This window comes from Hyaena hyaena, unplaced genomic scaffold (genome assembly GCF_003009895.1).
Source record: "Hyaena hyaena isolate Hyena2069 unplaced genomic scaffold, ASM300989v1 scaffold_249, whole genome shotgun sequence".
NCBI classification, from domain to species: domain Eukaryota; kingdom Metazoa; phylum Chordata; class Mammalia; order Carnivora; family Hyaenidae; genus Hyaena; species Hyaena hyaena.
Genome location: NW_024080880.1, coordinates 1,672,606 through 1,699,360, shown reverse-complemented (window position 1 = coordinate 1,699,360; position 26,755 = coordinate 1,672,606). Strand labels below are relative to the sequence as shown.

At 34.4% G+C, this 26,755-nt stretch overlaps 1 long non-coding RNA gene across 1 annotated transcript in view; it reads left to right on the top strand.

Annotated features, from left to right (window-relative positions):
- The window catches only part of LOC120240074, a 191,526-nt gene extending 171,005 nt beyond the window's left edge, over window positions 1-20,521 (top strand). Inside the window, exons 2-3 of the long non-coding RNA XR_005530578.1 lie at window positions 19,628-19,670; window positions 20,458-20,521. This is a non-coding gene — a long non-coding RNA (uncharacterized LOC120240074). The remainder of the gene's footprint in view (window positions 1-19,627; window positions 19,671-20,457) is intronic.
- Window positions 20,522-26,755: the final 6,234 nt, after the last annotated feature.

Genomic DNA, 26,755 nt, shown 5'->3' with positions numbered 1-26,755 from the left:
TTCAAAAATATCACAACTTGGTAGCTTGCTACTGTTTAGGAAAATTGTATATGGGTTATATACTGATGTTAATTTTTAAAGTGACATGAATCAATGACCAACAAGTTTAAGTATTTATTTCCCAGGATATATATTATCCTATTGCTTACTAGATGTCAATGATATGATACTTATACCTTTCTGATTAAGCACCTGTTGAACTTTAGATTGCAATAATCAAAGACTTGTTCAATTTAAATTTTAGATTATTTAAGAAGTCTTCAGCAAAAAAGACATTATAATATGCGATGATTACTGTAGATGTTATAAAAGAGGCTGTTAACTCCAGTGGGAATGTTCATCAGCATACTGTAATCAGCAACTAGAGAGAATGCTTAATTACAGTTATTTAGGTGACAAGCTGATGTAGTAGTGGTGTTGAAAGCAGAAAAGGGTGCCTGTATTAACACTTGCAACATGTAAGAGGAAATGAAAACACATCAATATCAAATAAGGATCTCATTATATGACTGTTCATATCCATTTCTCTTATTCTATAAATTCCAAATATAATTCTCACTATTACTTGCTTAAATATTTCTAAGAGAAACACAGTATTTTGTATGAGAATTAAAATCTTAGATATTAGAGGTTTATTTTATTTTAATTTATTTTTTATTTTATTTATTGACTTACCTAGTGTTTAGTCATTACAAAATAACATCGATATGACTACTGCTTTACTTCAACTTCTTGGTAGTATAGAACATACGCAATTTTTTTCTGATTTGTTAAGGAGAACTTTATCATAATCTGTGTATTTAAAAGAACTCTTGGGGCATCTGGGTGGCTCAGTCGTTAAGCATCCAACTTCGGCCTAGGTCATGATCTCCCGGTTGGTGGGTTCGAGCCCTGCATCAGGCTCTGTGCTGACAGCTAGCTTAGACCCTGGAGCCTGTTTCAGATTCTGTGTCTCCCTCTCTCTCTGACCCTCCCCCTCCCCCACGCTGTCTCTCTCACTCTCTCTCTCAGAAATAAATAAAACATTAAAAAATTAAAAAAAATAAAAGACCTCTTTAAAGTTCTTAATCATTTATCATTCGTATTCTTTATAAATCTAATGACTGTTGTATTATTTGTTTCTTATGGCTGCTGTAACATATGACTTCAAACTGTGTGGCTGAAAAAATCACACATTCATTCTCTCAGTTCTGTAGGCAAAAAGTGTGAAATGCAGGTATTGACAAGGCGGCCGGCAGTCTCCCTAACTCAGAGAGACATTATTCCCTGCCTTTCCCAGGTTCTGGGGGCTGTCAGCGTTCCTGAGCTTACGCTGAATCACTCCAATCTCTGACTTTGTAGTCACATTGCTTCCCTCTCTTCTCCTTGTATCTCTGCTCTGTGTCTCTTATAGGACACTTGACATTTCTTACGAGACATTTGACATTGAATTTAGGGCCCACCAGATAATCCAGGATGATCTCCCCTCTCAAAATCGTAAACTGGATTAAATCTGTCAATACTCTTTTATCCAATAAGATAATTTTCATACATTTCAGAGATTAGGAGATGGATATATCTTTTTGGCCATCAGTCATTTCACTAAACTGGCTTTTCTTATGATCATTTAATTGATATATATTTTTTCCTAATACATATATTAGGATTAAAATGGCATTTTGGGGAGCATATTCTAGCAAGTTATGACAGATTAATTAACTGGATATGATGTTCATTTAAAAGTCATAATAATGGCACATATTTTATTATATTTTATTTTTTTAACATTTGTTTATTTTTGAGAGACAGAGAGACAGAGCACATGCAAGAGAGGGGCAGAGAGAGAGGGAGACACAGAATCTGAAGCAGGCACCAGGCTCTGAGCTGGCTGTCAGCACAGACCCTGACATGGGGCTCGAACCCATGCACTGTGAGATAATGACCTGAGCTGAAGTCAGCCGCCCAACCAACTGAGCCACCCAGGCGCCCCTCTTTTTTTTCTTTTTAATTGAAGTATAGTTGATATGAAATATTATATTAGTTTCAGGATTACAATAGTGATTTGACATTTGCATACATTATGAAATGTTCACTATAAGTAGCTACTATCTGTCCTCATAAAGTTATTGAAATATCATTGACTACATTCCCTATGCTGTATTTTTCATATTTATGAATGTAAGGATACTTATGATATTCTTATGACTGGGAGAGTGTACCTCTTAATCCTCTTGATCTATTTTGCCTACCCCCAACCTGCCTCCCTTCTGACAATCGTGTTTGTTCTCTGTACTTATGAATTTTTTATTTTGTTTGTTTAGTTTTTAAATATGAGTGAAATAATATGGTATTTCTTTTTTATTTATTTCAATTATTGTAAGAGTCCATAGGGTCCATCCATCCATGTTGTCATGATGGCAAGATTTCATTCTTTTTTATGGCTGAGTATATATATACCTATCTCTCACAACTTATGTTTTTTATATTTTTTATTATTTGTTTATTTTTGAGAGACAGAGAGACAGACTGTGAGCAGGGGAGGAGCAGAGAGAGAGGGAGACACAGAATCCAAAGTAGGCTCCAAGCTCCGAGCTGTCAGCACAGAGCCTGACGTGTGGCTCGAACCCACAAACTGTGAGATTGTGACCTGAGCCAAAGTCGGATGCTTAATGGACTGAGCCACCCAGGCACCTCTATCTCTCACAATGTATAGATAGACAGATGATAGATAGATAGATAGATAGATATCCATTTATCTATTTATCCATTTATGTATTTATGGACATAAAATCACTTTTACTTCATGTATAAATCTCTTTCTCAATTAACCCAGAGTTTGAAGTTTGAGTTCCTGGGCTGGATGGGAAAAGTGTGAGCAGACCCACAGAGAGCTGTAGAGTAATGGTATAAAAGAAGACAATATTGAAGAGAGTGAAAATATGGTTGGCAATCAAATGGACGGTCAAAACATGAGGTTATGAACAGGGAGAATACATCATTGTCCAGGGTGTAGATTCCCACTAGTGATTTAAAAATTTTTTTGAAATGTTTATTTTTTACAAGAGACAGACAGAGTATGAGCAGTGGAGGGGCAGAGAGAGAGACACACACACAGAATCTGAAGCAGGCTCCAGGCTCTGAGCTATCAGCACAGAGTCCATCTTGGAGATGGAACCATAAACCACGAGATCCTGACCTGAGCCAAAGTTGGTTGCTTAAGCAACTGAGCCATCCAGTCACCCCACCTCCCCTAGAGAGTTTTAAAAAGTAAGTGGAAAGGAGAAAAAGGTAAAAGATAACCTCCCAAAACACTGAAAGTCAGATTGAGATTATATCTCATAGTGTCCTCCTACTATGCGTGTAGAAGGAGATATACCACATATTATCCAAAACAGAAATTAGAACCCTGGATTTTCCTAGAATTACCTCTTTCTTTTTTTTTTTTTTTTTGCCTCCTTCTCTATATCAGTATTATCACTCAATCTATCATAAAATCTGATAGATATTAATCCCTATGTATGTCTTGATTCAGATATTTCTTTCTAACCTCACTGAGTACTTACTGAGCACATATGTACTCATCAGTCTCTTCAGTGGACATCTCTGTGCTGTCTCTGATTTTATGTGTTTTCTCTGATTTCAGTCTTGTCCCTAATTCATATCATACTCATACTTTCAATATGAGCCATCTCAGAAAAATCTGGCTACAGAACTCATATGTTTAAATTTCGTCAGTGTCTACCCAGTGCTCTTTGTATAGTCCTGTTCAAGTGAATGGCACTCAAGACCCACAATTATGAAGATCTGACTTAAAATTCACTCACCTCTTAAACCATATATGTGTTTACTCATACTCTTAATTTTCCTTAGCATGCCCTTTCTGTTCTTCTTTATCTGTACTAAGTTTTCTCAATCCTTTTTTGTTTGTTTGTTTGGGGTCAGCTCACCTTAAATTATACCTCCTTCCTCAGTACTCTAAGAACATAGCTCTAAAATAACACTTGTTTGCATTACATTAAAACATTTCTTTAGGATATATGATATTGACTCCCTAGACTATAAATACTGACAGTGGCAAACATTTATCTTTACATTTCCAACTTTATCACTGGCCTTTAGTAGATATTCATTTTTTAAATGGAACTTACATGATTATTTATTTAGATATTTTTTCTGAAAATGGAAAGGCAAATGTTAGACTGGTAGTCAGTATTTATAATACATGCATGAAAAGGACTTGTATTCATAATGTATATATAAACCTCTTTAATCTCAGTGCCTGGGTGGCTCAGTCAGTTAAATGTCTGGCTTTTGATTTTGGCTCAGGTCATGACCTCACAGTTTGTAAGTTCAAGCCCCACATCAGCCTCTGCACTGTCAGCTTAGAATTCTCACTCTGCCCCTCCCCTGATCACTCACACACTGTTTCTCTCGACATAAATAAATAAACATTTAAAAAACTAAACTCAGTATTAAGAAGATAAACAATTTGGGGGAAAAATGAGAAGAAAACTTGAATGGACACTTTAACAAAGAATTAATACACATTTCAAAAAAGCACATATAAAATGTTCAAAATCATGAATCATCATAAAAATGCTCACTAAAACCAAAATACAAAATCTAGCATACACTCACTAGTTTTATAAAAAGATTGACAATACTAAGTATTGATGATGACATGAAAACTTTACCTACTGCTGCAGAAGTTCCATCCAGTATAGTAGTCTTAAGAGATCAGCTTTTCATTTTTGCTGAAATCAAAATGACAAGCGTATGAATGAGCAAGCCAACTCATAGACATTTATCTAAGAGAAAAGAAACATGTAGAGACCTATACATGAATACCCACTATAGCTTTATGAAAATAGCTGCAGACTTCCAAATATTGGATAAACACATCTGTGGTATATACATTAAATAGAAAACCATCTATCAGTGCAAAGGAATAATAAATCCCAACAATGTAAATGAATCTCAAAAACAGTATATTAAATTAAATAAATTTAGATACTAAAGGCTATATTTGGTATAAGTTCTTTTGTAGGAAATTCCAGAAAACACAAAACTATACTTACAAAAGGTAGTTCAGTGCTTAATTTTAAGAGGACATCAAAGATAAAATTTGAAGTACAATAGTTATAAAACTATAAATGTATTTAAAATAATCCCATAGGTTTGTTCTAAAAAGTTCAACTCCTTTTTTAATTTATTTTTATTTAATTTTGAAGGACAGAGCGTGTGAGCAGGGGAGGGTCAGAGAGAGAGGGAGAGAGAATCTGAAGCAGGCTCCAGGCTCCGTGCTGTCAGCACAGAGCCCTACACGGGGCTCAAACTCATCAACCATGAGATCATGACCTGAGCCAAAGACCTGAGGCTTAACCGACTGAGCCACCCAGGTGCCCTAGTCAAGGATTCCTAGAGGCGCCTGGGTGGCTCAGTTGGTTGAGCGTCAATCTTTGGCTCAGATCATGATCTCTCAGTTCCTAAGTATGAGCCCCACATCAGGCTCTGTGCTGACAGCTCAGAGCCTGGAGCCTGCTTCTGATTCTGTGTCTCTTTCTGTCTCTGCACCTCCCCTGCTCATACTCTGTCTCTCTCTCAAAAATAAATAAGTGTTAAATAATTTTAAAAAAAAAGGATTCCTTTCAAACTTTATTCAGAATTATGGAATTATTATTAGCTGAAATTCTCCAATCCATGATTCACTATTCACTCTGTTATTTCATATTCAAAGACTAAGCCATGGCAAAATATGAGCTGTGTCGTTCCCATTGTTTGTTTTATCAAAAACAAGTAGTCAGAAGAGTCAAATATTTGTATGCCTTGGGGCAGATATTGATGGATTGGACTTAAGCAACGTAAATTCTTAGTTCCCTGCCAGTAATGGAATGGATCCAGCATGCATCTAGCTGTTCATTGATTTAGGTTATCAAATGATCACATTTTCAATAAAACTAATTTGTATCATCTAAGTATTTTTCTAATAATCATTATATTTTCTCTACCCTAACTCTTTTTTTATTACTCCTGGAAAAATTTTAGAGTGATTTGTGTTACAAATGAAACCTTGGAATTTTGGTAGCTAGCTGTTTAAAGCTATGGTATTAGACTAAATGGTTAATTGTATTCTTTTTTAGTTATTTTATTATATGTTTAAACTATTCATTCTGTGTCTTCTAATATATCAATTTCTGCCTCCCTGGGGAAGCTGTGAATCACAAGTACCTGTTTAAATTTGTAGTAGCTATTGGTTTAGGAGAATGAATTGAAATGAAACTTTCTATTTTTTACATTACGTATCATCTATAACCATTATGGAAACATCAGTCTCAACTGGGATTTATACTGCCTCAAAAACTTCAATTCTGCTTCAATAAAATCTTTCTTTCACAACAGTGGAATTTCCAAATGTGATCATTTAGGAGATTTTTGGATGCAAGAATAGACAAGCCTTGATTCAAACTGGCTTTATAATAAAGCAATAGTTCCCAAAATATGGTCCCCAGAACAGCAGCATTAGCATCACTAAGGAACTTGTAAAGATGCAGATTTTCTAGTCCCACCATGGACATAGTAACTCAGATATTTGAGGACCAAGAACAACAATTTTTGCTTTAACACGCCCTTAAAATGATTTTGAGAATCTGCAATCAAAATAAATTATTCCAAAAAGAGCCAACACAGACATGGGGCAGGCTCCAGTTTGTGAAATAATAATTTAGGTTTTGTAGATATCATTTGGCAAAATAATTCGAAGTGAATGTTGGAAAACAAAATTTAATTTGAAAAATGAGCTTTTGCTTAAGTGAGCAAGCTCATATTTTGATACAAAAACTGCATTGGTTTGATAATATTTCCTAAGGATATAATACAGTTGCCGTTGTGGTAGTTGTGGTTGTTTTGCTCCATAGGCCTCTCTTCCTGCCAAAACTAAACTAAACTAAAATTCTAAACCAATTCATTGTCAAGTTGACACAAATGGTCTTAGTCCCTAACATGTGCATCACACTTAGCTGGTCTCAATCTGGAACACTAATTTTGGTCATTTATTAATCCACACTGGAGGATAGAATATTAATTCTGCCTGAGTTGTACATTGACTCTATGGGATCAGTTTCATATGTGGCAGAGTTTAAAGCAGATATTGTAGGACTTATTGATCAAAAATGTCAAACCTTTTTATATTGAGAAATTTCTCCTTGGGAGTTTGAATGTGAGTGCTTCTTTTCTACTGGAAGTACTTTTATTGCCCATCCTCCTTTGTTTTCGTTAGTTATTCAATTGATGCAGACTCATTCATCAAATGTAAAGGCAAAATGTTTACATGTTTTTACTACATTTGGTCTGCAAGTGCCATTTTCAAGAGACTCGGGTGTAGGAACATCCACCTGTTTTATCTGTAAGGCTTTTTCTATTTTTTTTTTAATGTTTTTTTTTGTTTGTTTTTTGTTTTTGTTTTTTATTTCTAGGAGAGAGAGACAGCGTGAGCAGGGGAGGGTCAGAGAGAGAGGGAGTCACAGACTGAAACAGGCTCCAGGCTCTGAGTTGGCAGTCAGCACAGAGCCCGACGCGGGGCTCGAACCCACGAACCGCGAGATCATGACCTAAGCGAAAGTCGGATGCTTAACCGACTAAGCCACCCATGCGCCCCTGTGTTTCTTATAACTAGCTAACAGAGTATTATTTTTTTTTTAAATAAAAAAAAACCTTGAATTTACAATGTCTTTTAAGTATGGCTTTATTTTAGGAATGTTCATGGGCAGATATCCAAACTCTTATTGTTTCTAAGGCTGTTGTTTCTAAAATAGGTTACAGCGNTTGGCAGTCAGCACAGAGCCCGACGCGGGGCTCGAACCCACGAACCGCGAGATCATGACCTAAGCGAAAGTCGGACGCTTAACCGACTAAGCCACCCAGGCGCCCCTTTTCTGCTTTTGTTCTAAGTCTGTTTTATATTGTTCATTTAGGAGTTGGCAACAGGGACATGGGGCTGTTTCCCATTAATGGTTTTTGCTTTTATATTAAATCCCCTATGTCGGGCTTAAGGTCTTTCACTAAAAATAAGGAGAAAAACTGAGGCTTCATCTGTTTCCAGATTTATTCCTGAATACTTTCCTAAGATTATATAAAGACTATTGTTGATATTAAAATGTGAGAGAAATTTTAGAGATTGTATGATTCTATTTTAATTGATGTCTGTTTCTTTCCAGCTTGAATTGGATTTTGCAAAAATCTCTTTTCATGTATCCTTAGGAATGCCAGGCTTCAGAAGACAAGTGGGCACACATATATAATGATACCACCTTTTTCATTATGTTGGTATTTTCTTTTTAAAATTAAAGAAATGTTTATTTTTTGAGAGCTAGAGTGAGAGCGAGAGTGAGCAAGCAAGTGAGCGAGAGAGAGAGCTTGAGTAGAGGAGGGGCAGAGAAGGAGGGAGACACAGAATTGGAAGCAGGCTTCAGGTTCTGAGCTGTCAGCACAGAGCCCACTGTGGGCTCAACTTCACAGACTGTGAGATAATGCCCTGAGCTGAAGTCTGATGCTTCACCAACTGGGCCACCCAGGTGACCTGATATTTTTTATTTTTATTAATTTTATCATTAGAGTTAGGAGGTATGATTTATTAATCCAGGACCCAGCTAACAGAATTTGTGGGCTCAGTCCAAAATAAAGTGAGACTTTTTTTTTTTTTTATAAAAGTTAAGAATGTCAATACAACAACAGCCCCATGTAGACTTAAATATGTATGATAAATTGACATAAATTTTGTAAAGCTTAGCTGGCAATCTTTTATTGTGAACTGCTGGATAAATGTTGTATATTGTTTTCTAAGTATCGATGCTTATAACGAACTACAGAACAAATCAGAATAACAGTTCTTTTCAGCAGTTACTTTTGTATATGGTATAAGCAATTGTGATTCTTTTGCATGTGGCTACCCAGTTTTCCCACCACTGTCCTTTCTCTATTTTATATTCTTGTCTCCTTTGTTGTAAATTAATTGACCAAATATGTGTGGGCTTATTTCTGGGTGATCTATTCTGTTCCATTGATCTGTTTGTCTGTTTTTAGGCCAATGTCATCATTGTTTTAATAACTATAGCTTTGTAATATAGCTTGAAATCAGGGAGAAAGATGTCATAAACTTTGTTCTTCTTTCTCAAGATTGCTTTGGCTATTTAGGATCTTTTGGGGTTCTATGCAAATTTTAAGATTATTTGTTCTATTCTGTTAAAAATGATATTGGATTTTTTATAGTAATTGCATTGAATATGTAAATTGCTTTGGGTAGTATAGGCGTTTTAACAAAATTATTCATTTTTCTAATCAATGAGCATGTTATATCTTGTCATTTATTTATATCATCTTCAATTTATTTTATTAATGTCTTCAGTTTTCAATACACAGGTTTTTCACCTCCTTGGTTAAATTTATTCTTAGGTGTGTTATTCTTTTTGAAGGAATAGTAGAGTTATATTCCCTTTTTCTTAACTTTACATCATTTCCATTTTGGACCATGCAAACTACTCCTCTCTAGTTACTATCTAGTCATCAGCTGAGCAAAATTTGGAGACTGTTAGTACTTTCAAGCTTTCTTTTATATAGTCTCTCCATTAGGGGTGACTTCCACTAATATATCTTTGATTATTACTCTATGGCTATAAATAACAAAATATTCTTTGTACCTTTTAATTCAAATATGAATATCTTTCTGTCATTTGAAACTTATTATTTTCAATATTATACCTAATATCTTTGTGCATAAAACTGTTCTTTATTTGCATTGTCTGATTGTGTTATTCACAAAATTCTTCCAAATGCATGTTGGTTTTATAATTAGAGTCACACAAAATTAACATTAATTTATTTTCAACGAAAAAAGAAAGCATATGAATGATCTAAGACAAACACTTCCATTTATTAATCTTTCTTTGTATTTTAATTCTAATATATTTATATTAGAAGAATAACTTGATATTACATTGATTTGAATTGAATTTGGTTACCTTTATCATTTGAAATGTGTGTGTGTGTGTGTTTATCTTTAGGTAACTTTTAAATGGGAATCATATGTATATGAATTGAAATATAAATATTTTTTGGACCAGGTTTTAAAAACAAATCTTCTAAATTTTCATTATAGTCTTCACCAAGTGAAGTAAAGAAGCATTGTTTAAGACAGTGTTAAATGCAGTCTCCAAATAACACTATAAAAAGAATGTGGGTTTACGGGGCGCCTGGGTGGCTTAGTCAGTTAAGCGTCCAACTTTCTCTTAGGTCATGATCTCGCGGTTGGTGGGTTCGAGCCCTGCGTCGGGCTCTGTGCTGACTGCCAGCTCAGAGCTTGTTTCTTTTTTTGTCTGTGACTCCCTCTCTCTCTGACCCTCCCCTGCTCACGCTGTCTCTCTCTCTCTCCTAGAAATAAATAAAACATTAAAAACATTTTTTAAAAATGTGGGTTTACAACTGATCAAAGTTACATTTTTCTCATATTAAAACTTGTGTGAATTTTAAAATAGCCTTATTCGTATTTTGAGACATCTATCTCCTCAAACTTCTAGGTTTAGCTTTTTTTAAAAAGTGAGATTTATGCTTGGGAAATGTTTCGAAGCTACTTAGATTATTTATAAAGAAAACAATACTTTCTTTTTTATTAAAAAAGAAAATAATACTTTAAATATATTTTAACACAGTATCTCATATTTCATTCCATGCTATAATTTCCATGCTATTAATATATTTCTGCATATTTAATATAAAAGGAATTAAGGGCTTGTGGATGTTACTTATATTTCAAACTTCTAAGAAAAAATTAAAAATGTTACTTTGTCAAATAACATAAAGTGTTCAATAAAAAATGTACATCGGGACACCTGGGTGGCTCAGTCAGTTAACGTCTCACTCTTGATTTCAGCTCAGGTCGTGATGTTGTGGTTTGTGAGATCAAGCCCTGCTTTGTTCTCCATGCTAATGGCACAGAGCCACTTTGGGATTCTTTCTCCCTCTCTCTCTGTCCTTCCCCTACATGTGCTTTCTCATACTCTCTTTCAAAATAAATAAATAGACTTTTAAAAAATGTACATATATACTACTATTTTCTTCTTCAGAAAGGTCTGTGCAATTATGTAGAAATGTTACTAATTGAATTGTAATGGTCTGTTTAATTGGAAGATTGCATTATAAATCTAAATCTATCTAATATCTATCTGCTATTTTTACTCATGTGATATCAAACATATTAGTTAGTATTTTCTCAAGGCACCTGGGTAGCTCAGTTGGTTAAATGTCCTACTCTCAGTTTTAGCCCAGGTCATGATCTCACAGTTCACGGGATCGAGCCCCGAACTGGGCTCCGGGCAGACAGCACAGACCCTGCTTGGGCTTCTCTCTCTCCCTCTCTCTCTGCCCCTCTCCCACTCATTCTCTTTCTCCCTCTCTCCCTCTCAAAATAAATAAATAAACTTTAAAAAGATTATATTTTTTTAAGTGTTTGGAAAATTCTAAATCCTTATTTAGAATCTTTAGTGAAATATATTGATTCTTTCTCTATGTAAATATTCAACAACTATAATTTACTATGTTAAATATTAACATATTTAAACTTAAATGCTTTGCAGAAGTGGATCACTTTTAAAATGTTAGAATCTTGGGGAGAGATAATATGTTTTCTTAATAAAGTACAATATATGGGCATTGTTGATTGCATCATTTGTTGCGTATATAATTAATTTTTCTAGAGACTTGGAAAGTGATTTCTTGAACTGAATTTTAAACTCTTGGAGGAAAACGTGTTTTGTTTTGGGATAACTGTACATCTGAGAGCACAGATTTTTAGACAGAGGGGAAATATTTGCAAAAAAATAAAATACAAAACAGTATGGTATGCTTGACAAAACATGATGTATGGTTTAATATAAAGTGTTTCATTTTACAATTCAGAAATTTAAAAAAGCTGTATTTATTTTGTTTGGCAAAAACCAAAATCCCACCTTAATCAACATTTTTTAAGCTTTTATTTAAATTCCAGTTAGTTAACATACAGTGTGATATTAGTTTCAGGTATGCAATATAGTGATTCAACACTTCCATATAATATCCAGTGCTCATCACAACAAATGTATTCTTTAATCCTCATCACCTATTTAACCTATCCCCCCCCACCTCCCTTCTGATACTATCAGTTTATTCTCTGAAGTTAAGAGTCTTAACATATTCTTTTATAATTTTTATTCACTCTACTAAATATTCAGAAGATACTAATATAGAGATTTTAATATGCTTGGCTGTGGTGCTGACCCAAACATCCCTGGATGTTATATATTAAGAAGATTATACTGTATCCTTGCATTGTACTACTTGCATTGTATTCCCAAAATCTGAACATTGTTGAATTTTAAAATATATTTAGGTTTTTAAAAACAAGGTTTTTTAAAATTGGAATTTAAATCTCTCATATATCATACTAATATAATAATAAACATGTACCAAGAAAAACTGGACATAAACATTAACGCTACACCGCTATATAAATAGGATAGGGTAGAAATGTAATAATCTTGCTGAAATTATAACAGTAGTGTTTATTTGGTTAAGATGGTAAAAATTTGGGAGAAAAAAACATCAGTTAGTTTATACAACACTGTGACAATGTGATAATGAGTGGAAATTTGAGAAAATCATAAGTATGTTTTAATTTGTAAACGTAGTACTCATTTGATTGAGTAAACAAAACCCATACCATGCCTGCTTATGGGTGCCTTTGGTGAAAGCGGCTGCTCTGTGTTCAAGCTCTAAAGGCTCTCTCTGAAAATGCAGGGAGCCTGGACATAGTAGATACCTTTAAAATTCAGAAAAGGATAAGGTGTCAACTACCAGCAAAAGGAAGTTATTTCATTCCCTCCCTCACTGGGACATTATTGGGTGGTGTGACAGTGGGGATTTTACAATAAATGACACAGGGAGCAAGCATTTGAAGTAGCCAGCATCTCAGAGAGAGAATGTGGGCCAAACTTGGGATCAAAGTTTGACAAAGAATCCTTTCACAGCATGAAAAAGTCCACAATGGTAAGCCCCATATGCTACTGAAATACACTCAAAAGTTCAACCTTTCATGCCAGGGAGAAATTGAGGCTTCTTATAAGCTTCATAAACTAACTACAGATTTAATTGTGTTTGTTTGTTTTAATATTTTACTTATTTTTGAGACAGAGAAAGACAGTGCGTGGGCAGGGGAGGGGCAGAGAGAGAGGGAGACACAGAATCCAAAGCAGGATCCAGGCTCTGAGCTGTCAGTACAGAGCCTGATGGAGAACTTGAATCATGAACCATGAAATCATGAGCCAAACTTGAACACTTAACTAACTGAGCCACCCAGGTGCCCCTTTAATTGTGTTTATTATTCACTGAATTAATTTTCATAGTTAAGGGACAAAGTACATGGCCTGTATTTCATATATTCAGAAGTATACCAGCTGCAGGGATGGGGTCATGTCTGTGTAAGGAGAGGTGAGAAAGATGGATATGGCAATCTAGAATTATTCCATGAAAATGATTATATATAGAAATGTGTTAAGAATACACTTATAAAAGGAATTATATAATTCCCTAATAAAACATTAAGTCATTTCATTAGTGTGTGGGAGGTATAAAGGCAGTGGAAGACTCTGATAATTTTTACTTTGAGCCAATAATGCAAAAAACAAAAACAATAGAGCCAGATATTTATACCTGGGGTATCACATTTAAAAAATTACTTTTTCATTTTTATGTCCACAGGGCATAAAAATCTGAGCTACTTAAATTAGTATGTTTTCTTTCTTTCTTTCTTTCTTTCTTTCTTTCTTTCTTTCTTTCTTTCTTTCTTTCTTTCTTTTTTTTTGAGTTTGTTTGTTTATAAAGCATGGGGGAGGAGGGACAGAGATAGGGGGAGAGAGAGAGAATCCCCAGCAGACTTTGCACTCTGCCCTGAGCCTGAAGCAGGACTCTGCCTCAGGACCATGAAATCTTGATCTGAGCCAAGATTAAGAGTCAGACGCTTTGGGGCGGCTGGGTGGCTCAGTCGGTGAAGCGTCCTACCTCGGCTCAGCTCATGATCTCCAGCTCATGATCTCACGGTTCGTGGTTTCGAGCCCCTCGTTGGTCTCTGTGTTGACAGCTAGCTCAGAGCCTGGAGCCTGCTTCACGTTCTGTATCTTGCTCTCTCTCTGACCCTCCCTTGTGCACGCTGTCTCTCTCTCTCTCTCTTCCTCTCTCTCTGTCTCTCTGTCTCTCTCTCTCTCAGAAATAAATAAAAACATTTAAAAAAATTTTTAAAAAAAGTCAGACACTTACCACTGAGCCACCTAGCTGCCTACAGTATGTTTTCTTATTTTAAAGAAACCTTAGTTTCTAACCATCTGTTTTTCGCTCTCTTCAAATAAAAGATATGTGAAAAGCACAAAACAAAATGTTTAAAGATGAAGGTGATCCTAGATAATTTTGAAAAGTGCATATGGGAATTAAAAAAAAAAGATGTAACAGTACATGGAGTTTATTTGCTAATATTTTTAGGGTAGGATATCTAGGGAAATAGAAATTTTGACAGGTATTAAATTCTTTCTACAGGGAAAGATGAGCGGTTTCCCAATTCACTGCAATATTGCATACTTGTCTTCCATTTATTTTGTGGCTATTATATTTTTAGATAAAATGCCTTTAACAGGAAAAAATACTATATAAACCCTCCATGACCAAAGAAAAATAAAAAATAAAAATAAAGGACAGCATATCATAGGCAAATATAGCCACAGAGAGGAGATTAAATGGAATGGCCATGTGAATAAAACACTTCTCTCCTTTCACATCTGATATCCACAGTGGGACATACGAGTTTGAAAATTGATTCCAAAATATAAGTTTTTAATGAGTGTATATGTTATCCCACTTATAGAAGTTAAGATGAAAAGAATTGCCCTTACACTTTCCACACACTAATAAAATTACTTAATTTTTTATTAGGGAATTATGTAATTTTTTCTGGTGGGACAGTAAAATGTAAGCTATTTTGGTAAGAATATTTGTTAAGTTGGTTTGAATTATGTTCCTTTTTTTTTTTAACAGTCTATGGGTATGAATAAAAATTTAGGGAAATGTCTAAAAAAGGTAATATGAATATTTGTAGAATAAGTGAACACACAAAGTCATATTTTTAAATTTATTTAAAGTTTATTAATTTTTAGAGAGACAGAACATGCACAGGGGAGGGGCAGAGAGAGAGGGAGACACAGAATTCGAAGCATGCTCCAGGCTCTGAGCTGTCAGCACAGAGCCTGATGCAAGGCTCAAACCCACCAACTGGGAGATCATGACTTGAGTCCAAGTTTGACTCTCAACCGACTGATCCACCCAGGTGCACCACGAAATCATTTCTTTAGCTATAATATCAATGGAATAGATCTTATCATATAATAATTGGTTTTTCATACATAAATATGATTCTATTTATTTTCAAAGGAGGATGCATTTATTGTGAGGGCACCATGTTACAATTTTTTATGCATGAAATTAATTATTTAACTTTTGTAATTTATGAATTAACTCTTATTATATCATTTTTTAAGACTAGATTATTTTAAATTTCAGCATAACTCTTTGAATAGAATTCTTTCTGACTGATAAAATTTTTAAATTTATTGTCTTATTTATAAATAAATGTACATAAGCCAAACATAACTGAATACATTGTTGCTATTTTTATTTGAACAATTATCTGTTAGTTCAGTTAAGAATAAAAAAAAAATAGGAGCATCTGGGTGACTCACTTGGTCAAGCCTCTGACTCTTGGTTTTGTCTCAGGTCCTGAACTCAAAGTTGGTGAGATCGAGCCCCATGTCCAGCTCTGTACTGACAACAGGAAGCCTGCTTGGCATTTTCTTCCTCTCTCTCTCTTTGCCCCCTGCCCCATGTGCTCGCTCGCTCTCGCTGTCTCTTAAAATAAATACACTTGAAAGAAAAGAATTTTAAAAAGTTTTTATTTCACCTTCTCTCTCTCTTTTTTTAAAGTACTTCTCTTAATGTTCTTCACTAATGCTCTTTCTTTATGAGGATCCAAGTTTCTCCTGATAATTTTCCTTCTTTCTAAAGGACTTTTAACATTTCTTGCAGCAGGTCTGCTGCCGACAAATTGCCTCAATTTTTGCTTGTCTGAAAAAGTCTTTATTTCTCCTTCGCTTTTGGTGGATAATCTTGTAGGGTACAGGATCTCTGTACAGGGGTGTATTTTTCCCCCTCATTGTTTTAAATATTTCATTCTGCTCCCTTCTGGCTTGCATGGTTTTTGAGAAGTTAGTTGTAATGCTTATTATCTTTGTTCCTCTATGTGTTAAGGTTTTTGTCCCATTTCTTTCAGGATTTTCTTTTTCTTTTTTCTTTCTTTTTTTTTTTTTTGCCTTTTATTTTCTGTAACTAGTAAATGGTATGCCAGCATATAGATTTTGTTTTTGGGTTTTTTTTTGTCATTTATCATATTTGACTTTCTATGAGCTTTCTGGATCTGTCATTTTGTGTCCAAAATTAATAGGGTCATAATAATTCCAAATATTTCTTCTGTACTTTTCTCCCTTTCGTCTTCTGGTAATCCATTACATGGATGTTGTCCCACAGTCCTTAGATATTCTGGTATATTTGTTTTTTGTTGGTTTTCTGTTGTTTTTTTTTGTCCTTGTTTTCTCTGCCTTGCAGTTTTTAAAGATTTTATTGATATGTTCTGTAGCTCAGAAATTCTTTTCTGATTCATGTCCAGTCTACTATTAATTCTATCCAACAGCATTTTTCATTCCTGTTATAGTGGGGTTTTCTTAATGTTTATTTATTTTTCAGAGAGAGAGTACATGCTTATGTAAGCAGGGGAGGGGCAAAGAGAGAAGAAGAGAGGATCCTAATCAGGCTCTGTGCTGTCAGTGCGGGGCCCAAAATGGGGCTTGATTTCACAAACCTTGAGATCATGACCTGAACCGAAATAAAGAGTCAGATGCTTAACTGACTCAGCCACTGAGGAGCCCCTAGTGTTTTTTATCTGTAACACTGGGTGGGCATTTTTATCTGTAACATTTGGATCTTTCTTACGATTTCCATCTTTCTGTTTATAGTGCCCATCTGTTCTTATATGCTATCTGCTTATCCATTAGAGTCCATTACAGTCCTCCTTAACATTTTAATCATTATTTTAAATTCTTAGTCTAATAATTCTAATATTCCTGCCACATCTGGTTTGATGCTTGCTTTGTATTTTAAAAATATGATTTTTGCCTTTTGTTATGCCTTGTGATTCTTTTCTTGATAGTCAGAGATAATGTATCAAGTAAAAAGGAACAGCAGTAAATAGACCGTTAGTTATGTGGTGAGGTGTGGGAAGAGTGTAAGCAATCTGAAATGGCCCTTTGATCAGGTCTCAGGCTTTTAGTAATTGTAGGCCTTTGAGCTGATTTCACAAATGTTTCTTATTTTTATTCTCCCTGCTTAGCCATGGGACATTATGGCTAGAGTGTGTAGGCTGGAGTGTTGGGTATTTTCCTTCCCTACATGGAAAGCTAAAGCTAGTTGAAGTCAGGTTTCCCTTCCCCAAGTGAGTCCGATTCTAATAACACCCCAGCACATTAGGCTCTAAACAGTTTCACCTGAAAGCATGCCTTGTTAAGAATAGCATTCTCTGGTCTATCTTAAATGGTCCCTTTCTCCTCCAACTGCTGGAAACCCAGGGGTATTTTCCTGTGAGACTTACTATGGGAACCTGGTTGATCAGCTCAAGGTAAATCTCACAATATTGTGGGGGTCCCTCTAGACTGGGGCCCCTGGAATTTTTAACTCTTAGAGTGTTCACCACACTCCTCCAGTAAGGGTAGAAGAGACGACTTTTAAGTTCTTCACATGTCTGAGTTGAACTGAGTCTTCTATCTAAATAAAATTCTGCTTTTTTTTCTTTTCTTTTTTGTCTTTTGGCTGTGTGTTGTTATTTTATTTTTGCATATGTCTCATAGTATTTTTATGAAACTAGGTATCTTTTTTAGGACAGCAGAGACAGATAAATTGATTCTATACAAATGTATCTGTCTTTTCTTCTTCTAGGCCTTTGGTGTGGTAGTTTTGATTAATCTATACAGATGTTTTTCTGGTGTGTGGTAGTGGTGGCGGGCACTATAATTAACCTCAACATATGTCAGCCAACACATGTCTTGAGGCATAATTTGTGATTAAGTTGGGAGCATAAGAGTTTTCTCCCCATCTACTCCACTACCAGCTTTAGGTCTTCCTTTTACGTTACATTTCTATGGGGATTATCTACAAAAACAAGGGAACACTCCCCAGGGAAATACTGTAACTTTTTACCTGATACTTGCTACCCTGATGCTTAAGATCATTCTGATTAAACCACAGGCAGGCATTGTGTCCCAGCATCTCAGAATTTTGGACTTCCCAAGGAGCTGAACTTTTTCTTCTCTCTAGTACTAGGCCCAGAAATTATCCTATTGCTTCCCATGTAGTAGAGGATATTTTTCTGTTCTCTTTCTCCAGCAGCATTGAACTTACACCTGTACCATCAGAATATGGTTTTGTTGCCCTTTCCCAAAGATATAGACTTGTTTCCTAGGGGAGCTAAAGCAGAAGGGTGCTGGCCAATTTTGTGCCCCTCATGTAGCCTATGCTATTCTCCACTTCAAGGTGTGTACTATGATGGACACTTTCTCAGGACTCTGGCCAATACTCTGTATCTAGTGAATTATATTGTGAAAAAGTCATCAAGACTTTGCAAACTCTCCTTATGTGTGTAACATTCTAAAGGCTCCACATTTTCTCATAAAAATTCTGAGGACACTAGTGGAAAGCCATTAAAGCTGAGGATACAAGAACAAAAGACCACTATTAATAAGGAAAGGGTATGGATAAGTGCTGAGCCCAGAACCAGATATGAGAAGTAGAAAGAACAGGGCCAGAACACCTAATCCTTTGAGACTAAGAGATACATTGCCTGCATAAGACAGGTTTAATCAGACCGATATTCCTTGTCCCCACCATCTGGGTAGCAATATTGGGTAAAAAGGAACTATGGATACCTCTAGAAGGGCTCCGTTATCTCCATAGTCATCCATACTAGGACAATACTAATGGAAGATCCACTCCAAACCTCCAGCAGGTTATCTTATCTGACATCTTCATAGTCCAGCATAGCTCTGTCTGTTGCAAGTAATGTTCAAATCTCTGTGTATCCCTTCAGATGCCTGCCTCTCCATATCTCAAAGACTGATTAGTAGTCTTTCCAACTCAACTTTTTGATAGTTTCAAGTAAAATTGTGAACTTGTTGTTTTCCTGGCTCTTTGTTGTTGTTGTAAGATTGTGACACTCTTTCTAGGTCTTTGCACCTTTAAGTAGAAATGTGATATCCAGTAAGGCTTTTTAAAAAATTTATCTGGCTTCCTAAGATTTATTTTTGGTGAGTGGTTTACTATAAGTTGCTCCTTGATAGCCTGAACAGGAAATCATGTAACCTTTTCCCTCACTTATGTGATTTGTTGTAGACTCTTTCAACATTCACAATAATTTGTTTCTTCAGTTTTCAGGTGATGTCATCAATTTAAAAACATTTCTTCACCTTTGTCTCATTTGCAGGCTTAACCGTGATTCCTCATAAAAGCTTTGGGGTAACGTGAAGGTGTTTGCCTCTTTATGTATGTTATTTCTGACTCTATCTGTTTCGTCTCTCTCTCTCTCTCTCTCTCTCTCTATATATATATATATATATAAATATACATACCTTATTTTGTTTTGCAAATAAACTCTAGCTGCTGCTCCAAAATGCTGGTTTTATTATTTATGCAACAAATAGGTTAATGTGTGACTCTTGTAATGTTGCTTTAATATGAATCCAATTTCAATAATTCTTAAAAAAATTTTTTAATGTTTATTTATATTTGAGAGAGAGAAAGAGAGGGAGTGTGCAATGGGGAAAGGGGCAGAGAGAGACCTAGAGAGAATCTGAAGCAGGCTCCAGGCTCTGAACTGTCTGCACAAGAGCCTAATGTGGGGCTCGAACTCACAAGCTGTGAGATCATGACCTGAGCCAAAGCTGGTCACTTAAACAACTGAGCCCTCCAAGCACCCCTCAATAATTCTTATAACTTCATTCTGAGGGTCAGATAAGCATGTTTTCTTAGAAGACAGTTTCATGGAAAGCATAAAACTGAGGGTGTACCTTGTATGAATTTATCAGTGCTATAGACTGAATGTCTATGTAACCCCCCCCCAATTCATATACTGAAATTCTAATATCCAAGACAATGGTGTTTGGAGATGGGGCCTTTGGGGGAAAATTAGGTCATGAGGTTGGAGACTTTATCATGGGACTAATGCCCTTATAGGAAGAGATAGGAAAGAGCTGTTTCTCCCTTTCTCTCTCTGTCTCTCTGTCTCTCTCATGCTTCTTCGAAAACCATGAAAAGTGTGCTCACCAGACACTGGATCTACTGGCACCTTTTACTTGGACTTCCCAGGCTCCAAAACTGTGAGTAACACATTTTTACTATTTCAGCCCATAGCTTATATTATTTTCTTATAGTGGCCCAAACTAAGACAATTGGTATTGTATTTTGGATTATTATTTGCTCTGTATCAACTTTGGGCTTGCAGCAATCATGGTGTTGACAAAGTGAAGGGGGAAAAACATTTATGAGGCCACTTTGGAGGATAATTAAGTAAGAAGATTGTTCTCTTTGACTTAGGGTTATCTCATACACTCTTTTACAGCTTGTGAATTTAGAGATTCTTGAATTCCTTTGTTAGTCCAGCACTTATGTTTGTATTTCCATGTACACAAATTTCTTCCAATAAGAGATTATAAGAATGAGACAGGAATGATATTCAGAAAGTCTTTCTGTTTCCGTAAAGTTGGAGTGGATAAAGTTAGTATTATTATGTTTCACGTTCTTATGAAATATTCTAATGTCTGGGTAAATTTCTCAAATTCTGTGCAATTTGGGTCAATGTTCTATAGCAGTTTCTGAGACTTTTCTGCTTATCTCAACATTTCTGATTCCCTAAATCCACCAGCAGGCTGTGTCCATTAGAGTCAAGAAAAATCTTTCTCCTCCCTTCATTTTAACATATTGATAGATTTTAATTTAACTTATCTACGAGGTTGTCATACTTTATGTAAGATCTCCTTTGATTCTTCATGCCAGTTTGTCAGGTGGTGATTCCAAACTGCTACACTTGGCTTGCAATCTTTAAAATGTTACTTGAGTTTGAGTTCTATTTTAACTTTCCACCGTCATTCTTCATGAAAGCTTTAAATGAAATATTGACATTTCCCATATTCATTTAGAATATTATATGCACCCTCTGCAGTTCTTCACATTTTTGCATGAAATAATTTCAAACATAGGGATATATAATATTATAGATAATTCTTATCAGTTTGAGCTTTCCCTGACAAGCTATTAGTCTTTGGAATATTTTACCCAATGCTATGATGTACTGTCAGAGAGGAAGCAGAATTCATTGCCTCCAAATTCGTTTGAACAGTGATAGAACGTCATTATAGGCATTTATCATTTTTCACACGCTCAAAATTTTGGTAAATGAAGTGCATCTGGTCTTCTTTTGGGTCATCTAAACAATATAAGTGTGGGGCTCCTGGGTGGCTTAGTCGGTTAAGCGTCCAGCTTTCGCTTAGGTCATGATCTCACGGTTCGTGGGTTTGAGCCCCGCGTCAGGCTCTGTGCTGACTGCCAGCTCAGAGCCTGGAGCCTGTTTCAGTCTGTGACTCCCTCTCTCTCTGACCCTTCCCTGCTCACGCTGTCTCTCTCTCTCTCTCCTAGAAATAAATAAAACATTAAAAAAAAACAAAAATAAATAAATAAACAATATAAGTGTGAAGTATCATTTATCAGGCTTCATAATGAATTAATGTTTTGTTTATCTTTATGATCATTGTACCTGTCAAAAGCTTTACTAGCTTCAGTGCTTAAAATCTATGAAAATCTGAGGGTACTACTGTTGAGGGGTTAAGTATTGTTGAGGAGTTAATATGGGGTGTTATTGATGTAATATGCAACTCATTATTATTTAATTTATTATTTTTTTTTACTAAACTGGTCACCATTTAAATGAGAAAATAGATTAATTATTTTATAAAAAGTAAGTTGCATGTTTATAGGAGCATTTTAATGTTCTTACTTCTACATGGCCAGCTGCTGGGAGAGTACTTTATGTACATAAAGGGCTTACTAACTATTGTTGAAGTAAAAATTTGAATACATTTTTGAATTTGATTAATAGTATTTGAAAGATTACGTAAGTGATTATCCAAGATTTGGTTTCAGCTTTGATTTTTGATAAATCATTGTTTTTTGGGACCTCAGTTTCATTAGTAGGGTTAGAGTGTTGAATTTATTGGCTTTCAAGGTAGCTCTTAAAACAAAAATGTCAATTATTTCATTTATTTTAGATGTTCCTAGAAATATTTCTTCTAATCCTGTCTTCAATTTTTGCTTCTCAAATTAGTGACACCATGTTATTTTTCTTTTTACCTTATGGCATTGTGGATTAAAATAGAAACTTGGAAATTATCACTGTCAGGTTAACATACAAGTGAGCATAATTCTTCTAAACTGGTTATTGATTCTAGATTGTTTTCTTGTTTTGAGTGATTTTTCAAATAAGGGTGTAAGATATATGCTTTCATTTCACAATTTATAATTTCATCTCTGAATAAACTGCTCAGGCTATATAATATGGAATATATAATAGCTTAAGCAAGGATTGAAAGTAGTAACTCTTAATAAGTTGAGTATATTTAGGAATCTATAAAATTTTGCCTCCTATCCTTTGATAAAAATTTACAAATAAAATTCTAGAAGTTAAGATCAAAGAGATTGCCCTGTTTGAGGAGTAATGCTGGATATTGAGTAATTAAGTGATAATATGGTGCCATCTGGTTCTGATTCATTTACTTTTCATGAAAGAACAAAATGCAATGTTACATTGAAAGATATATATAATCATAAATTATGATTGTAGTTTTTTCTATAATATGAATTGGAAAAAAATATTATTTTGGGATTTCTAACATATTTCATTAAAGTAGATGGTAAGTTTAGGATTTAATCATGGAATGTATGCCACATGCAATTTAGAATTATTTTATATTTCAATTAGCTAATAAGCTTAGTGATATATATCATCTTAAAAGAAGTTATAGCAAAGCTGATCATTTCAATTTAATAACTAATTAAACTTAATATGAAAGACTTGGCTTAACTGCAAATGTTCTTTAATTTTATGAAAGATCATATGAAAGTATTAAATTATTTTGTCATTTGCTTTGGGACAAAAGTTATGAAATGAAAGAGACATTTTTTCCAGTCTAATAAACAAGTTTAGTAATTTAGAGCAATTTCAGTTGCCTTTTAAAGAGTTCTAAATATGAGGAAATTAATGAAGAAGTAATACTGACTTCATGCAATTTTTTTAGACCTGATTAAAGCTATTCATAATCATGTATTAGGATAAAATTTTACCTACTATATTCTGACTTTTTTTTTATAGATTCTGATAATATCCCTTGGCATGTATAATTTTTTTAAAATCAGAGGTTTAGAATAAATCGAATATACACTAAAAAAATCTATTTTTAAGTCCTTGTGTCTTTAATTTTCATTTAAAACAAATAGTTCTTTGTATTATATGGTTACTTGAGTTTAGAAAATTAAAATAACTGAGAAAAAATATAACATGAAAAATTTAAGATTTGTTACTAGTAAGCAAATATGAAAGTAAAATATAGACCCATTTCTAAAAACAATATATATTTTTACAACAATTTTTTCAATCCATAGATATATTTTATGCTCAGTGTCTATATACATAGACATTGTATACAGAGACAGATGGTACTGTTAACAATTATCTGTATGTACATAATTTACATTATCTTAAATGCTATTTTTTGCATTAATGAGTGGTTATATCAGTGTCCTGAAGAAGTATATGGAAATTTTATATTAACGAGTAAGACAGTATTAGAGTTTTACCTGCTATGTCACAGGTAATAATTCATTAGGGAAACTATATCTAGTATGTAACTATAACCATATGCTCTAGAGAAAGAAACATAGAATGTATAACAAAAAAACACAAAATATAAGGACACAATTATGATCAGATATACCAGTCATATAAATAAATGTGAATAGAACTAAAGCATGTATAAAATAAAAATTATTTTGTTACTCATTTGCCTGGATGGGTTACTCTTTTGTAATTGTCACAAAGACTTTTGTTACATTAAACTTAATGAAATATTCAAAACTATTATGTTCATTTTGAGTGGTTTAAAAATCATTCTTAAGAATAAATTTATATCTGAAATTAATGTTTTTTGATTTGGATTACATTTCAGAATTTTATTAAAACTCCTTTACCATAATTACCAGACATTAAATGAAAAAACCTAAAATCCTAACCTGTCATTAGAGGCTTCCTGTGTCATTACTTATATAACTTAAGATAAAAAAATAATAAATTTTGCCATTCCTTCTTTGACATGAAATTATTTCCTATCTACTACTTAGCTACAAATCATCAACATGTATTCAAAGCCCGCCATGCAAATAATGAGTCTACTGTTGTTTTATCACCGAGTAGATCTGCTGCAGGGTCCTATTATTTTGATTTGTGGATGATTTTAGACACCTAAATACTTCAACCCTCTCTTGTTCTCATAAACCTCACATTGTGTCTTCGGAAAATTGCATTACAAATCTATACAACAAAAGATAAAAGCAGCATCGGGAAAGAGTCAGAGAAGAAGGAAATTTATTTATGGAAATTTCCAATTAATGTGTTTCTTTCTTTGAGAAGTGACTATATTAGAGGCATTTCATATTCTAACAATACTATTATTTTTCATTTTTATTTAAATTCCACTTAGTTAACATACAGTGTAATATTAGTTTCAGGTGTAGAACTTAGTGCTTCGTCACTTACATATAACACTCAAGTGCCTTTCTTAACACCCATCACCTATTTCAGACCTTCCCCTGCCCACCTCCCCTCCAACAACCCTCAGTTTGTTCTCTATAGTTAAGACTTTGCTTTCTGATTTGCCCTTCCTATTTTTTTTTATCCCCTCCAACATATTCATCTGTTTTGTTTCATAAATTCTGCATATGAGTGAATCATATGGTATATGTCTTTCTCTAACAGTATTATTATCAAATGTGTATCATTCTCTTTGAAAAGAGAATTCCTGGCAATTGCTTTGTTTATCAGGAAATACATAGTACAAATAAGTTTTTCTACTTCTGCTTCTAGTTTGAATCTCTGGTGAACAGCTTACTCATTTCTAGAGTAAGCATGTGGCAGTAGTATGAATATCAGTGGAATAATTCTGACATTTGGTTGATAATATTTGCTTTAAAATATATTTACAAAAATTCTGCTTAGTTGATACATAGCTTTTCACAACCTTTGTAAATTTCAGTCACTCAATTTTCTCATACATAAAACTTACTGAAAAGTTTGCCAAATAAAGCCATTCTAAATAGGAAGAAAAATAAAGAACACTATAATGATCTGTTTCTTGTAGAGCTAAGATGAAGCAAAGAATCAAAGACAAGATAATAATCCTTATTTACCTACATTTATTTCATAGCAAATATTTTATGCAAATATACACAGCTAACATCATCATTTTCAACATGGTGGCTATATATTTTGGTAGATATTCCTTTCTTGGTCTTCTGGATTTCTATTTTCTATACTTAATTCTTAAGAACTAAGTATAATAGGTATTTTTCTTATCTGCAGTATAATTACCTATTCTTTTGTAAAAATATTGAAGTACATGGGAAACTTTTTCTGTCTTAGAGTGTTCTTTTACCAATTTACATTCGTCAAACACAGTATTGCATATTAATAGACAATCAAGTTCTACTTCAGGTACAAAGGTTAAAATATTTTAGAATTTAAGTTGTTTATAATGAGTTGCTATGTATTAAATTTTGTACAGGTTCTGCCTCAATTTAAAATGTAAAAACGTTTTGCATTTTAAAAAAGTAATGAATTATTTCTAACATTGACTACAGTTGTTATATTAACACATGTGAGTTATAATATCAATAAAGAGTAAATAAATTTTAACATTTATTCATTTTTTGAGAGACAGAGAGAGGCAGAATGCAAACCGGAGAGGGGCAGAAAAAGACAGAGACCCAGAATCTGAGGCTGGCTCCAGGCTCTGAGTGATCAGCATGGAGCCTGATGTAGGGCCGGAATTCATGAACTGCAAGATCATGACCTGAGCAAAGTCAGATGCTTAACTGACTGAGCCACCCAGGTGCCCTCATGTTCAATATTCTTACCACAATGAAAAATATATTTTCTGGGGTGCCTGGGTAGCTCAGTCAGTTAAGCATCTGACTTCAGCTCAGGTCATGATCTCACAGTTCATGGGTTCGAGCCCGGAGTCAGGCTCTGTGCAGACAGCTAGCTCAGAGCCTGGAGCCTGCTTCAGATTCTGTATCTCCCTCTCTCTCAGACCCTCCCCTGCTCATGCTGTCTCTCTCTCTCTCAGAAATAAATAAAAAATTAAAAAAATATATTTTCTTTAGGAAAAAATTATGTAATATTGGCATTGGTTTTGCAGCACACACGTACATATACATACATAAATTAAACCAATACCTGTCAGCATCGCCTTCTGATTATTAAAAATATGAAGTTAAATAGAAAAAAATA